At 44.3% G+C, this 15158-nt stretch overlaps 1 long non-coding RNA gene across 1 annotated transcript in view; it reads right to left on the bottom strand.

Annotated features, from left to right (window-relative positions):
• LOC141078219 (uncharacterized) overlaps window positions 1-1834 on the bottom strand; it is a 31282-nt gene extending 29448 nt beyond the window's left edge. The window contains exon 1 of the long non-coding RNA XR_012227718.1: window positions 1626-1834. This is a non-coding gene — a long non-coding RNA (uncharacterized lncRNA). The remainder of the gene's footprint in view (window positions 1-1625) is intronic.
• Between the last annotated feature and the right edge of the window lie 13324 nt (window positions 1835-15158).

Here is a 15158-nt window from a genome sequence, read left to right as displayed (position 1 = left end):
TGCTGATCTCTCCTTCAAACCACATATCCAAACCCTTTCCACTTCCTGCCGACTTCAACTCAAAAATATTTCACGCATCCGTTCATTCCTCACCCAAGAATCTGCAAAAACCCTAGTCCATGCCCTCATCATCTCTCGCCTTGACTACTGCAACCTCATGCTCTGCGGCCTCCCCTCAAACACTCTCGCACCCCTCCAATCTATTCTAAACTCTGCTGCCCGACTAATCCACCTGTCCCCCCGCTATTCCCCAGCTTCTCCCCTCTGTCAATCCCTTCACTGGCTCCCAATTGCCCAGAGACTCCATTACAAAACCCTAACCATGACATACAAAGCCATCCACAACTTGTCTCCTCCATACATCTGTGACCTCGTCTCCCGGTACTTTCCTGCACGCAACCTCCGATCCTCACAAGATCTCCTTCTCTACTCCCCTCTTATCTCCTCTTCCCACAATCGCATACAAGATTTCTCTCGCGCATCACCCCTACTCTGGAACTCTCTACCACAACATATCAGACTCTCACCTACCATCGAAACCTTCAAAAAGAGCCTGAAGACCCACCTCTTCCGACAAGCCTATAACCTGCAGTAACCACCGATCGACCAAACCGCTGCACGACCAGCTCTACCCTCGCCTACTGTATTATCACCCATCCCTTGAAGATTGTGAGCCCTCGCGGGCAGGGTCCTCTCTCCTCCTGTACCAGTTATGACTTGTATTGTTTAAGATTATTGTACTTGTTTTTATGTATACCCCCTCACATGTAAAGCGCCATGGAATAAATGGCGCTATAACAATAAATAATAATAATAATAATAATAATAATAATAATAATAATAATCATGACCGGGCCAATTTTTACAATTCTGACCACTGTACCTTTATGAGGTCATAACTCTGGAACGCTTCCATGTATCCCGGTGATTCTGACATTGTTTTCTCGTGACATATTGTACTTCATGTTAGTGGTAAAATTTCATTCAAATAACTTGCGTTTATTTGTGAAAAAAACGGAAATTTGGCAAAAATTTTGAAAATTTCGCAATTTTCCAACTTTGAATTTTTATGCCCTTAAATCACAGAGATACGGCACACAAAAAACTTGATAACTAACATTTCCCACATGTTTACTTTACATCAGCACAATTTTGAAACCAAAATTTTTTTTTGTTAGGAAATTATAAGGGTTAAAAGTTGACCAGCGATTTCTCATTTTTACAACACCATTTTATTTTTAGGACCACATCACATTTGAAGCCACTTTGAGGGGTCTATATGATAGAAAATACCCAAAAGTGACACCATTCTAAAAACTGCACCCCTTAAGGTGCTCAAAACCACATTCAAGAAGTTTATTTACCCATATACAGATATACACCGGCGCTACCAATAGAAAAGGAGGGCTGCTGGTGCCTAGACAGAAGCTGTGCTTGTTCTGCCAAAAAAGGGTTAAATAAGTAAATAGAGGAAGGCACCACGCTCACAGGAGGATTCACAGATAATAACGTGAAAGTGAAAGTCCTGCCTTTCACACATAAGCCCGATAGTCAAAGCTTGCAGGAGATGAAAATCTGCACAGCAAGATACACTGATGATTGGTAAAGGACTTGTACAAACTTACCCTAGCTCTGCTGAATGAAGGTGCTGTGCTGATCACAGTGAAAGATCCACAGAAATGCTGGAAAACCAGGTGAGAAGCTGGGAGGATGACGTGAATGACCAGCTGACTAGGGTGCAAGTAATGAAGAGAGCTGGGCAGAGCCAGGATAGCTCCGGCCGGTAGCGTCCTGGATGCACAGCTGAGGGGGGCCGACACTGTCCTGCACTGACAGCGTGTGACGTCACAGGCTGAGGCTACGTCACACGCTGTCAGTGCAGGACAGTGTCGGCCCCCCTCAGCTGTGCATCCAGGACGCTACCGGCCGGAGCTATCCTGGCTCTGCCCAGCTCTCTTCATTACTTGCACCCCAGTCAGCTGGTCATTCACGTCATCCTCCCAGCTTCTCACCTGGTTTTCCAGCATTTCTGTGGATCTTTCACTGTGATCAGCACAGCACCTTCATTCAGCAGAGCTAGGGTAAGTTTGTACAAGTCCTTTACCAATCATCAGTGTATCTTGCTGTGCAGATTTTCATCTCCTGCAAGCTTTGACTATCGGGCTTATGTGTGAAAGGCAGGACTTTCACTTTTACGTTATCCTCCTGTGAGCGCGGTGCCTTCCTCTATTTACAAGTTTATTAACCCATTAGGTGCGTCACAGAAATTTTTTTTAATATTTAAAAAGAAATGAACATCTAACTTTTTTTCACAAAAAAAATACTTCAGGTTCAATTTTTTTTATTTTAACAAGGGTAACAGGAGAAATAGGACTGCAAAAGTTATTGTGCAATTTGTCCTGAGTACGCTGATACCTGATTTGTGGGGGGGAATGACTGTTTCGGCGCATGGCAGAGCTCAGAATGGAAGGAGCGCCGTTTGACTTTTTCAATGCAAAATTGGCTGGAATTCAGACCGGACGCCATGTCACGTTTGGAGAGTCCCTGATGTACCTAAACAGTGGAAACCCCCTAGAAGTGACCCCATTTTGGAAACTAGACCCCCCAAGGAACTTATCTAGATATGTGGTGAGAACTTTGAACCCACAAGGGCTTTACAGAAGTTTATAATGTACTGCGGTACAATTAAAAAATCATATTTTTTCCACAAAAATGATCTTTTCACCCCAATTTTTATTTTCCCAAGGGTAACAGGACCCTAAAAGTTATTGTGCAATTTGTCCTGAGTATGCTGATACCCCACATGTGGGGGTAAACCACTATTTGGGCGCATGGCAGAGCTCAGAAGGGAAGCAGCGCCATTTGATGTTTTTGGCTGGAATTGAGATCGGACACCATGTCGCGATTGGAAAACCCCTGATGTACCTAAACAGTGGAAACCCCCCACAAATGACACCATTTTGGAAACTAGACCCCCCAAGGAACTTATCTAGATGTGTGGTGAGAACTTTGAACCCCCAAGGGCTTCACAGAAGTTTATAACATAAAGCCGTACATTTAAAAAATCATATTTTTTCCACAAAAATGATCTTTTCACCCTCAATTCTTATTTTTCCACGAGTAACAGCACCCTAATAGTTATTGTGCAATTTGTCCTGAGTACGCTGATACCCCACATGTGGGGGTAAACCACTATTTGGGCGCATGGCAGAGCTTGGAAGGGAAGCAGCGCCATTTGACGTTTTTGGCTGGAATTGAGATCGGACACCATGTCGCGATTGGAAAACCCCTGATGTACCTAAACAGTGGAAACCCCCCCAAATGACACCATTTTGTAAACTAGACCCCCCAAGGAACTTATCTAGATGTGTGGTGAGCACTTTGAACCCCCCAGTGCTTCACAGCAGTTTATAACGCCCGGGCGTGAAAATAAAAAATTCGTATTTTTTCCACAAACATGATCAATTAGTCCCCAATTTTTTTATTTTCCCAAGGGTAACAGGAGAAATTGAACCCCAAAAGTTGTTGTCCAATTTGTCCTGAGTACGCTGACACCCCATATGTGGGAGAAAACTACTGTATGGACACACGTCAGGGCTCGGAAGGGAAGTAGTGACGTTTTGGAATGCAGACATTGATGGAATGGTCTGCGGGTGTCATGTTGCCTTTGGAGAGCCCCTAATGTACCTAAACAGTAGAAACCCCCCACAAATGACCCCATTTTGAAAACTAGACCCCCTAAGGAACTTATCTAGATGTGAGGTGAGCACTTTGAACCCCCAAGGGCTTCACAGAAGTTTATAATGCCATGGCATGAAAATAAAAAAATCGTATTTTTTCCACAAACATGATCAATTAGTCCCCAATTTTTTTATTTTCCCAAGGGTAACAGGAGAAATTGAACCCCAAAAGTTGTTGTCCAATTTGTCCTGAGTACGCTGACACCCCATATGTGGGAGAAAACTACTGTATGGACACACGTCAGGGCTCGGAAGGGAAGTAGTGACGTTTTGGAATGCAGACTTTGATGGATTGGTCTGCGGGTGTCATGTGCATTTGGAGAGCCCCTGATGTACCTAAACTATTGAAACTCCCCACAAGTGACCCCATTTTGGACACTAGACCCCCCCACAGAACTTATCTAGATGTGTGGTGAGCACTTTGAACCCCCAAGTGCTTCACAGAAGTTTATAACGCTCGGACGTGAAAATAAAAAAATCATTTTTTTCCACAAAAATATTTTTGCCCCCAATTTTTTATTTTCCTAAGGGTAACAGGAGAAATTGGACCCCAAAAATTGTTTTGCAATTTGTCCTGAGTAGGCTGATACCCTACATGTGGGGGTTAAGCACTGTTTGGGCGCATGGCAGAACTTGGAAGGGAAGGAGCACCATATGACTTTTTCAACTCAGAATTGGCTGGAATTGAGATCAGACGCAATGTTGCATTTGGAGAGCCCCTGATGTGCCCAAACAGTGGAAACCCCCAATTCTAACTCCAACCCGAACCCCAACACACCCCTAACCCTAATCTCAGCCCTAACCCTAACCCTAGCCCTAACCCTAACCCTAACCCTAACCCTAATGGAAAAATGGAAATAAATACATTTTTTTTTATTTTATTATTTTTCCCTAACTAAGGGGGTGATAACAGGGGGTTTGATTTACTATTTATGGCGGTTTTTATGTTTGGCAGCTGTCACACGCTAAAAGACGCTTTTTATTGTAAAAATAGTTTTTGCATCACCACATATTGAGAGCTATAATTTTTCCGTATTTTGACCCACCGAGTCATGTGAGGTCTTATTTTTTGCGGGACGAGTTAACGTTTTTATCGGTACCATATTCGGGCATGTGACATTTTTTGATCGCTTTTTATTCTGATTTTTGGGACGCAGAATGAACAAAAACCAGCGTTTCATGAATTTCTTTTGGGGGAGTGCGTTTACACCGTTCTGCGTGCTGTAAAATTGATAAAGTGGTTTTATTCTTCGGGTCAGTACGGTTACAGCGATACCTCATTTAGGTCGTTTTTTTATGTTTTGTCGGTTTTATGCAATGAAAACTATTTTAAATAAAAAATAATTATTTTTGCATCACTTTATTCTGCGAGCTATAACTTTTTTATTTTTTCGCTGATGATGCTGTGTGGCAGCTAGTTTTTTGCGGGACAAGATGACGTTTTCAGCGGTACCATGGATATTTATATGCGTCTTTTTGATTGCGCGTTATTACACTTTTTGTTTGGCGGAATGATAATAAATCATTATTTTTTGCTTCGTTTTTTATTTTTATTTTTTAAGGGGTTCGCTAAAGGGGTTAACTAATGGAACAGTTTTATAGGGTGGGTCATTACAGACGCGGCGATACCTAATATGTGTACTTTTATTGTTTTTTTTTTTCTTATTTTCAAAAAATGAATTTATTGGGGAATTTTTTTTTTTTTTTACTAATTTATTTGGCGATTTTTTTAAAAATTATTTTTACACTTTTTTTTATTTTTTTTTACTTTATTACATAGTCCCAGGTGGGACATCACTGTCCTGTGACAGATCGCTGATCTGTCACATCACAGATCACTGTGACAGATCAGCGATCTGTCACAGGCAGTGCCGAAGGCTTCCTCATGCCTGCGCTTTGCAGGCACTGCAGGAAAGGAGCCCCCCGCAGCAGCGCTGCACATTGCGCTGCCGTGGGGGGCTCAGGGAAGCACAGAGGGAGCCCCCTCCCTGCCGATGCTTCCCTTTAACTCCCGGTATACCGCGATCATGTTTGATCGCGGTGTGCAAGGGGTTAACGTGTCGGGGGCGGTCCGTGACCACCCCTGACACATTGTGCCAGGTGTCAGCTGTGATAATCATAAGTTATAAGTTACAAGTTATAAGTTACAGCTATCACCTTTCAGGGCTGATATACATCATTCTATAATGCTGGATATCTGCCCCCAACCTGACCTGTAAAAGGAGAGAAAAAAGCTTTTATTATACTCACCTGCAGGGCTGTCCGATCCGAGTGGTGTCGGTCTTCTTGATACCGCCCTACTTCTTGCTTTGTGTGGATGACGCGTCCCTGCGTCATCCACACAGTCTGCTTGGCATCGCACTCTGTACAGGCATACTTCTCTGCCCTGTTGAGGGCAGAGCAAAGTACTGCAGTGTGCAGGCTCTGGACCTATCTGACCTTTTCTGGCACTTGCTCACTGCAGTACTTTGCTCTGCCCTCAACAGGGCAGAGAAGTTTGCCTGTGCAGGATCGCAACACGAAGCAAGCAGGAGGATGGCATCTCATGAAGATGGGAGGCGCTGGACCAGGACCAGGGACACCCACTGGACCGGACCTCCCCGCAGGTGAGTATAATAAGTTATTTTTCTACTCTTCCAGGTTGAGTTGGGGGCTGATATACAGCGTTATAGAATGCTGTTTATCAGCCATGAAAGGTGATTGACACAACTTATATTCGCCAAAACTGATGACAGGTTTCCTTTAAGTTTCTGTCCATCTCAAAATGAAGATTCTGAACAAGTTCCCATTCTTGTTTCGAGTATAGCTGTTTCCTTTGTTTCCCTAGATCTTGTTGAGCAGATCCGTTGATCTCAAGAGTTTGTACCTGACAATAACAACATCCAAAAATGATTTGTTCCTCCTCAATTTTGTCTGTTAGTCCTTTAGAAATCTCCTGATTTGGTACTCATAGGTCACCTTGGAATTAACATTACTATCTGACTGCAGACCAGGATTTTTGGGTGACTAACCATTGTTCGGCAGTTGCCCATGGGCATTTAGTATTCCATATATCGCCTCGCTGTACTTTTATATTTTTGGCATAAGGTCTGATGAATTTTGAAGTACTACGTATGAGTTTTATTAACCCAGCAGACTTTAGCTTGAAACTTTTTCCTTCATGATAGCACATTTGTTTCATAAGCCCTACTTAAAAATGTTTTGACACAAGTTCACCCTTTTAATGATGCTCCCCCCATTGTGTTAGTCAGAGACAGCCTAGAATACCTAGTGCAGAACATAATACATTTCCATTTAGTGAGATGGTACTTACAAAATTTTGTATATTAATAAGGTTATGGATTAGTGGAGAGATCCTGGGGTCCAGCTAATAGCATTAATGCTGACAACTTGAGCAGGAAATTCAATTGATTGTTTTCTAATAAACCTGATCCTAAGGGGAAGTATTGTTACTTTTGTATCTGGTCCCTGTCCGATGACCTCTTCTGATAGCGCCATTATTGCATTGCTGAAGGATTGAGGGATGCAGGCGTGGTGGTGTTTTACATTGGTCTGGCTGAGACTTGTCCCCTGATCAGATTGGGAGTCTAACTAAAGGGTTCTGGTTATCTGCTGTAATCAGCTCTCCGCTGTGAGCCTTTGGCAAGATCATGCCATATTTTAATTCTAGCTACCAGTCATAGTTTTCTACTATAGTGAATCTGTTTCTTTGTGTAGCTCTTGTAAAGTGAACCTTATGGTGCTCATATCCTGACCTTTACTTATTTTTCTGTTTACCTAACTACCTCACTAGCTTTCACTTCTTGGTAACAATCCAGGTTTGCAACTTGGCTACTCTGCCAGTTTAACAAAGGTATACGAATGCAGTGACATAGAAGCACAGAGCATGGGTTAACAATTAATCACTTTACCAAGACACGAATATCCTCCTCGCATGGAGAAAACATGGGAAATACAATTAAAGGGATGAGGGTTAAACAAGGTAACGGTAATTCAGTTTAACAGTCTATAAATCAGTTTCACTTACCATGAGTTGGTTGTCCGTTTCCCTCGCAGAGTCCGATGGTTGCTTGGCTGCCGGCTGAGGCCGGTGCTGAGTCTTCAGGATTCCCTGCTTAACAAATGTCTTACTTCTGGCGGCCACCAGTTTTGCCCGCTGAGCCCCTAGTCCAGTGCTGGCGAACCTATGGCACGAGTTCCAGAGGGGGCACGCAGAGCCCTCCCGGTGGGCACACATGCCATCTCCTCAAAACTGTGGTCTATCTCTACCCACAGTCCATTATGCTGCTCTGCAGCCAGTATTTCTCCCACTCAGCGTGTACTTCTCAGCACGCCCGACGATGTCTCCCGATCCTTACTGCACCCGACCGTTATCACTTCCTCATGGCCTATCATTACTTGCAGAGCGGTTCAGGTCCTCACTCGCACTTCACTCTGGTGGAAACTCTCTCTTCCCACTCAAACCTCCTTATACTCCCCAGACTCACCACGCTCCCTCTATGCAGGTCAAGAGTCTCCACAATCCTCAGTCTCCGTCCCCCTGCAACAGGAGGCTCGGCTCCAGCCATTCCGGACCTGGGGCCCTGTCAGAACCCACAGCCGGGTCCTCTCTTCTACACCAGCTCTTTCCACAAGTCAGAAGCTACTCTATAGACATAACCCAAGGGGCCCATCGTAAATCTAGATCCCTTAATTGAGCTTACAGGGTGAAGGCTTGGATTTCTCTGAAACCTGCTAAAACAAAGCCTTTCCTTAGAAACACTATTAAGACCTGCCATCCTTTCACTAACGGAGCTGAATTATATAATGCTTACGTGTGTTTTTTGTGTTTTTGCTTTTTTTTTTTATAGCCAGGACACTAAGCACTCTCAATTACATAATCAATAAAGATAGCTACCTGAATAACTCGATGTGGGAAAACTAGGAGGTAAAAATTTTATAGGGGCTTAGTCCACTATATTACTATTTGAATAGTTTACATAGAGTTTATGTTGTGACAGATTTGCTTTAAAGAAGCTCTATAAATTAGAGATATATACAAAAATAATCTTAGAAGGATCTGCCTCGTTTCTAATTATTATGGATGTTTTGCATCCTAGGGGCACCATACACAATAGATAACTTTTACTTGTGCAATAGTTCAGTCATCAGTTAGCTCTCGACTCATCCATATACAGGAAGATTTGCTTTTCCAAATGCCCTTTCGTTTTCTACGAAAGAGCCGTTCATAAACTATTCTTTCAGCAGCTTATCTTAAAAACATTGAAAGAATGGGTAAAAATTAGACATGTCGGAGCCTTATCTTCCCCGGCAGAGGGTCAGAGGCCCCCATACACTAGACTGTCAGCCGAGAGTTTGGCCCACATTATTGCAATGTGTATGGAGGCCTTTACTTCTGACAGTGGAAAGAGTAATTATCATGTTGGATGCTGTACATACCATATCCTTTGATTTAACAGAAAATTAGCTGCTTCCACAGCTTTCTGGAAATGGTGTGTTCTGCACACCCCATTTAAATAAGCATGCATGCTAAGCTATATTTCTATATCTATAATGAAATTGACCAACAGCTAAGTACAGTTTATGGCCAGATTCTGATGCTGTCAAGTGAGACAGGTTTGATTCTGCAGAATAGGAGGAGCACAGTAGCCCTGAAGCTCGTTCAAGGGAAAGCAGCCTGTGAGTGTGTGCACACGTTGCGGATTCTGCTGCGGATCCACAGTGGATTTGGCCCTGCAGATCCGCTGAAGAATCTACTGCGTTGTACAGTATCATTAAACTCAACCTGAAATGAAAAACGCTGTTCCCATGCTGCAGATTTTTCCGCGCGGATTAGATGCGGATTGAAATCCGCAGCATTTTAATTCTTTGTGCGGAATCCACAGCATTTTGACACCTACTCCATTATAGAAATCCGCAGATGTCAAAAAGCAGGGGAAAACCGCAGGCTAAACCGCACTAAATCCGCAGGTAAAACGCAGGTCATTTGACCTGCGGATTTAGTCAAATCCGCGCTGAAAAATCCGCAGGGTAATCCACAATGTGTGCACACACCCTGTAAGTGCAGTGCATGTTCAGCCACTGATAGATTGCTAGTCTGCAATGGTGGCTGTTCACTCACATCAAGAATGATTCTAGTAATGATTAACTATTAAAAGAACAGGGCATCATTTTAGTAACAAGTACATTGTAAACTTCTTTTTACAATCACACCCATATTTTAAAACGCTAATAACTCTTACATAGTGAAGTTTCACTTTATGGATAGTAGCACACCATTACATTTTTCTGTTCCAACCAAAGTGTGTATTTAGGGAAAACAGAAACGCTGAGTGTAATAGATCTAGATGGACAATACACAAGCTTTTTCTTAAATTGAAAAAAAATTCAAACATAAGCTAAATCTTTGTTATAATAATGAAACACTCAGTAACATGTGAGTGTAAAGCAATCAGATTTTAGAATCAAAGTTTTACATTTTTCCTCCTATATAAATGCATGCTTGCTAAGTTTACAGACTGCTCTAACTGCCTAATTGGGCTGCAAGGGCTATTTCATCCATATTGCAATGACAGAATGTCACTGTCAGGCATCATTATTCTTTAAAGCCGTATCCACTGTTATTTTTTATCCAGCTGTCTCCATGGACAGCGAGTGTCTAATATAAAGCACGTGCAGAAGATTCACTTCAGGGCATTTGTTGATGTCTCATTACTTTCTATACCTTTTGTTTGCAGAGTTTACAGAGTGATGGCTTGACCCAGATATGCACAGTGTACATAAGGACTGATTGCTCTGTAGCCAGTAGATCTGAAACCATTCTCATGCATTTAACATTTTATTTAAATAAAAAAGCAATCAGGACCTAATCTTGCATGAAAAAAAGAAAAAAAAATGTAGGTTTTCATGAAATGGGCCACATAAATAAAAATCGTGGAAAATGGACAAACTTATGCTAAGATAAAAATGTGTATCACAAATGAAGCCATTAGTGCGAGTACAGTAGCTGGAAAGTAAAAGGATGTCACATTTAACTGCGACCTATTGATTGATTGAAGCGTTAAACTCATTTATATATTTCTGTGCCATTAACTTCAAAAGTGCAGTCAAAAGTATTGTAGTCTTTAACTTGTTGATGATCTGCTTATAAATACATTTTTATATAGAGGACTGTGCAAATGCATACTGTAGTTCCCACTGTATAACTTTATATGCTACGTAAAAAAGATAGATCTCAAAAAGTTCAGTAGAACAGTGTGTCTCAAAATATATGAATTTTAGAGAGAGGGATGAAAAAAAGCGCAAATAGGGTCTTAGGCTAGTTTCACACTTGCTTTTTTTTGCAGCGCATTTTTCCCGCAAAAAAACGCATTGAAAAAACGCATACAAAAGCATACAACTGCTGCGTTTTTTTCAAGCATTTTTATGAGCATGCATGAAAAAAACGCAGCGTTTTTATGCGTTTGTATGCGTTTTTAGTGCGTTTTTACCGCGTTTGCGTTTTTTTCCAACATTAGGTGGCCCCTCACATAACCCAAACCATGACTTTACTAACCATAACCCTGACCCTAACCCTTAACCCTAACCCTGACCCTAACCCTAACCCTAACCCTGACCCTAACCCTTAACCAAACCATACTTAACCCTAACCCAAACCCTAAACCCTAACTAACCCTAACCCTGACCTTAACCCTGACCCTAACCCTAACCCTAACCCTGACCCTAACCCTAACCCTAACCCTGACCCTAACCCTGACCCTAACCCTAACCCTGACCCTAACCCTAACCCTTAACCAAACCATACTTAACCCTAACCCAAACCCTAAACCCTAACTAACCCTAACCCTGACCTTAACCCTGACCCTAACCCTAACCCTGACCCTAACCCTGGCCCTAACCCTAACCCTGACCCTAACCCTAACCCTGACCCTAACCCTTAACCAAACCATACTTAACCCTAACCCAAACCCTAACTAACCTTAACCCTAACCCTAACCCTGACCCTGACCCTAACCCTTAACCAAACCATACTTAACCCTAACCCAAACCCTAACTAACCTTAACCCTAACCCTAACCCTAACCCTTAACCAAACCATACTTAACCCTAACCCTGACCCTAACCCTTAACCAAACCATACTTAACCCTAACCCTGACCCTGACCTTAACCCTAACCCTGACCCTAACCCTAACCCTGACCCTAACCCTTAACCAAACCATACTTAACCCTAACCCTGACCCTAACCCCAACCCTAACCCTGACCCTGACCCTAACCCTAACCCTAAACCCCTTAACTAACCCTAACTCTAACCCAAACCCCTAAATTCCATGGTTAACAAAAAAAAACGCATGTGCAAAAAAACGCATACATGAGCATGCCAGTGCGCACGTATGCGCATCCATAGGCTATAATGGCCATTTTTAGCGCAAAACGTGCGCATACGTGCGCATGCGCTTTTTTGCAGGGCCAAAAAATGCAACATGCTGCGTCTGGAAAATACAAACGCACACCCCAAAAAAACGCAGCGCATGAAAATCGCATACGTGCGCTTACCAGCGCGCAGGTATGCGCACCCATGTTAAATATAGGGGAAAAAACGCATGCGCATGTATGCGTTTTTTTCCAGCGCAAAAAAACGCAAATGTGAAACCAGCCTTATCTCACAAATTTGATGCGATAATCTCCAAGAAAACCGCTCACCTGGTGATGCTTGTTAAAGGCTCAAAATGTCGGCTGCTGTAGATCCACGACCATATGAAACAATGTACACAAGGAGTGTGGATTACTTCTGCGTTGCTGCAATAATACAGTTCCAGAATTGGTGAAGTGGTAATGGTGGTTTATTCAACACGTTTCAGGGTCTTAATGACCCCTTCTTCAGGATGTTTTGTGTGGCATTTCCTGTAAGTAATCCACACTACTTGTGCACATTGTTTCAAAATATATGAAAACATCGTAGCGTACAAATTGGCGATTTGTTTTATTGCCAGCCAGATATGAAAATACAACCTTTCTTTGGTGGGAGCCTATACCCATCTGTGGTCAGAATCTTACAAATTTAATGGGCATGTAGGACACAATGCAAATTTTGAGCAGAGGATGATGGGGGGAGAGTGCTCAGTCAGATATGAAAGCAGTCACCACATCTCTAATTGTGCACTACAAAAAATGTGATCAGCACCTCTTGACTGTCATGTCCGCCATGTCTGTCATGCCGCAAGATGCCTGGAGCAGTGTGCACATGCGCCTTACCTCATGGCTGCACGCTGTTGCTGGGTAATCACCCGTCTCTGTCTGACTCTGCAATCCGCTGTATTCCTGGAAACCCCTGATCATGTGACCCTTCCTATGTTCCAGTCCTGCTCTGATTCTGCAATCCGCTGTATTCCTGGAAACCCCTGATCATGTGACCCTTCCTATGTTCCAGCCCTGCTCTGGTTCTGCATTCTGCTGTATTCCTGGAACTCCCTGATCATGTGACCTTCTCTATGGTTCTACCCAGGCTGTTCTAGCAATGCTCTCTGTGATCCTGGAGAATCTGAACTCAAAGTCCCTCCCTGGTCCTGACCCAAAAGTACTGGTGGTATGGTGCTATATCAGACCGCCCCTCCCTATGGTCAGGGCCTGATTATTGTGTTGCTTCCCTGCATGGCTGTTTGGTCTGCTCGGTCGCTCCCTGTATTCTGTGCCCCTGCACTCTGCCCTGTCGTGCGTCTCTGCACACGCTCTGTGCTTGTACTCTGCCTCTTGTCTCGTGCCATGTCTTGTGTTGTCTCTCGTGCCATGTTTGTCCTTGCCTTGCTTTGCCTTGTAGTACTTCCGCTGTTCTCTGCCTTAGCCTGTTTTGCTATGTCTCGCCTTACCTATTCTAAGCCTTGTAGTACTTCTCATGTTTCTTGTCTCTGCCTGGTTTTCCGTACTCTGTCTTATGGTGCTCTCTTGCACATTTCCACACTAGTCTCAAGGTTCTCCCTTGACCCGGCTCTGGGCTTCTGCCTACACTCCGCTGCTAGCCCTTTTCTCTCTCTGACCCCGCTCTGTGCTTCTGCCTTGGTTCCGCTCCTTGCTTTGTCCTCTCTTTTCCCTGTCTTGTTGTTTCAGTACCGACCTGTTGGTCGTGTCACACAGGACAGGCATATGTGACAGATTGCCCCTTGCCCGCCTCCTGTGCCTTAGTTGTGCCGCGTGCTTGTGTCTCAGCCATGTGCACTGGCCAGTGAGGCATGTCACCTGCCTCGAACCCTGGCGTGGCTCCTAGCGTGCACCCTGCCTTGAACCTTGGCGTGGCTCCTAGCATGCACCCTGCCTCGAACCCTGGCGTGGCTCCAAGCATGCACCCTGCCTCGAACCCTGGCGTGGCTCCTAGCACGCACCCTGTCTTTTGAACCCTGACCCTGGTGTGCCCCTCTGCACGCGCAGGACCCTGTCTTGTATGTTGAACCTGACCCTGGCGTGTCCCTTGGCACGCGCAGGACTCTGCCTTGTACCCTGTGCCTTGGCGTTTCTCTACACATGCACCCTGTCTTATTTGTTGAACTCTGAACCCTGACGTGTCCCCTACACATGCACCTTGCCTTGCACTTTGCTTTGAACCCTGACGTGTCCCCTACACACGCACCTTGCCTTGCACCTTGCTTTGAACCCTGGCGTGTCCCCTACACACTCTGCCTTGCACCTTGTCCTGGACCCTGGTGTGCCCCTAGCACGCACCCTGCCTGGAATCCTGCCTTGGACCTTGGCTTGTTCCCTAACATGCACCATGTCAGGAGATCTGTCATGCCTCCTTGCCTGAACCCTGGCTTGCCTGCCGGATGCCCAGCACCTGCTGATTGCTGCCAGAGATCGTAAGCCTGATGACTGCGGCCTGATGTCCAGAGCTGATGTCCACAGCCTGATGCCCTGATTGCTGCCAGCTGTCCGGAGTCCGATACCATTGTGCCTTTGCCTGTACCCAGGCGTGCCACCTGGTACATACCATGCTATGGACCTTGGCGTGCCCATGCACGCACCTTGCCGTGTTTGCTTGTTCTCACCTTCTGCACTGAATGTTATCCTGAAGTTGTCTTAATGAAGATACCTTGAACTTACTTCTTGTCTTGTTTTGCTTCCTGCTTCCCTGGTCATCAGACACTCACATAGTGTTCCCCTGAGCCGGCTGTCTGGTCCCAGCAGTCGTGGTGGCTCACCCCTTGGTCTTGCCCCTGACACGCCCTGTATTGGGGGTGGTTCCTCACAAGGTCAGCTCGCCCTCAGTGGGTGGGTGCCACGACCCAGAGGGTCCACTCAAAAAATCGGCTCAGCAGAAGCTAGATAATGAACTTTCGGCATCTTTATGATTTTACCTTCCAACACAATCTGTTCCTGAGACTTTCAACTTTCAAAAAACGTGTAAAAAAAAAAAAAAAAAAAACTTTTTA

Source organism: Dendrobates tinctorius, unplaced genomic scaffold (assembly GCF_039654945.1).
Source record: "Dendrobates tinctorius isolate UK_male_01 unplaced genomic scaffold, ASM3965494v1 ptg000016l, whole genome shotgun sequence".
In the NCBI taxonomy this organism is placed as follows: domain Eukaryota; kingdom Metazoa; phylum Chordata; class Amphibia; order Anura; family Dendrobatidae; genus Dendrobates; species Dendrobates tinctorius.
This window is presented reverse-complemented; position numbering and strand designations above follow the sequence as displayed.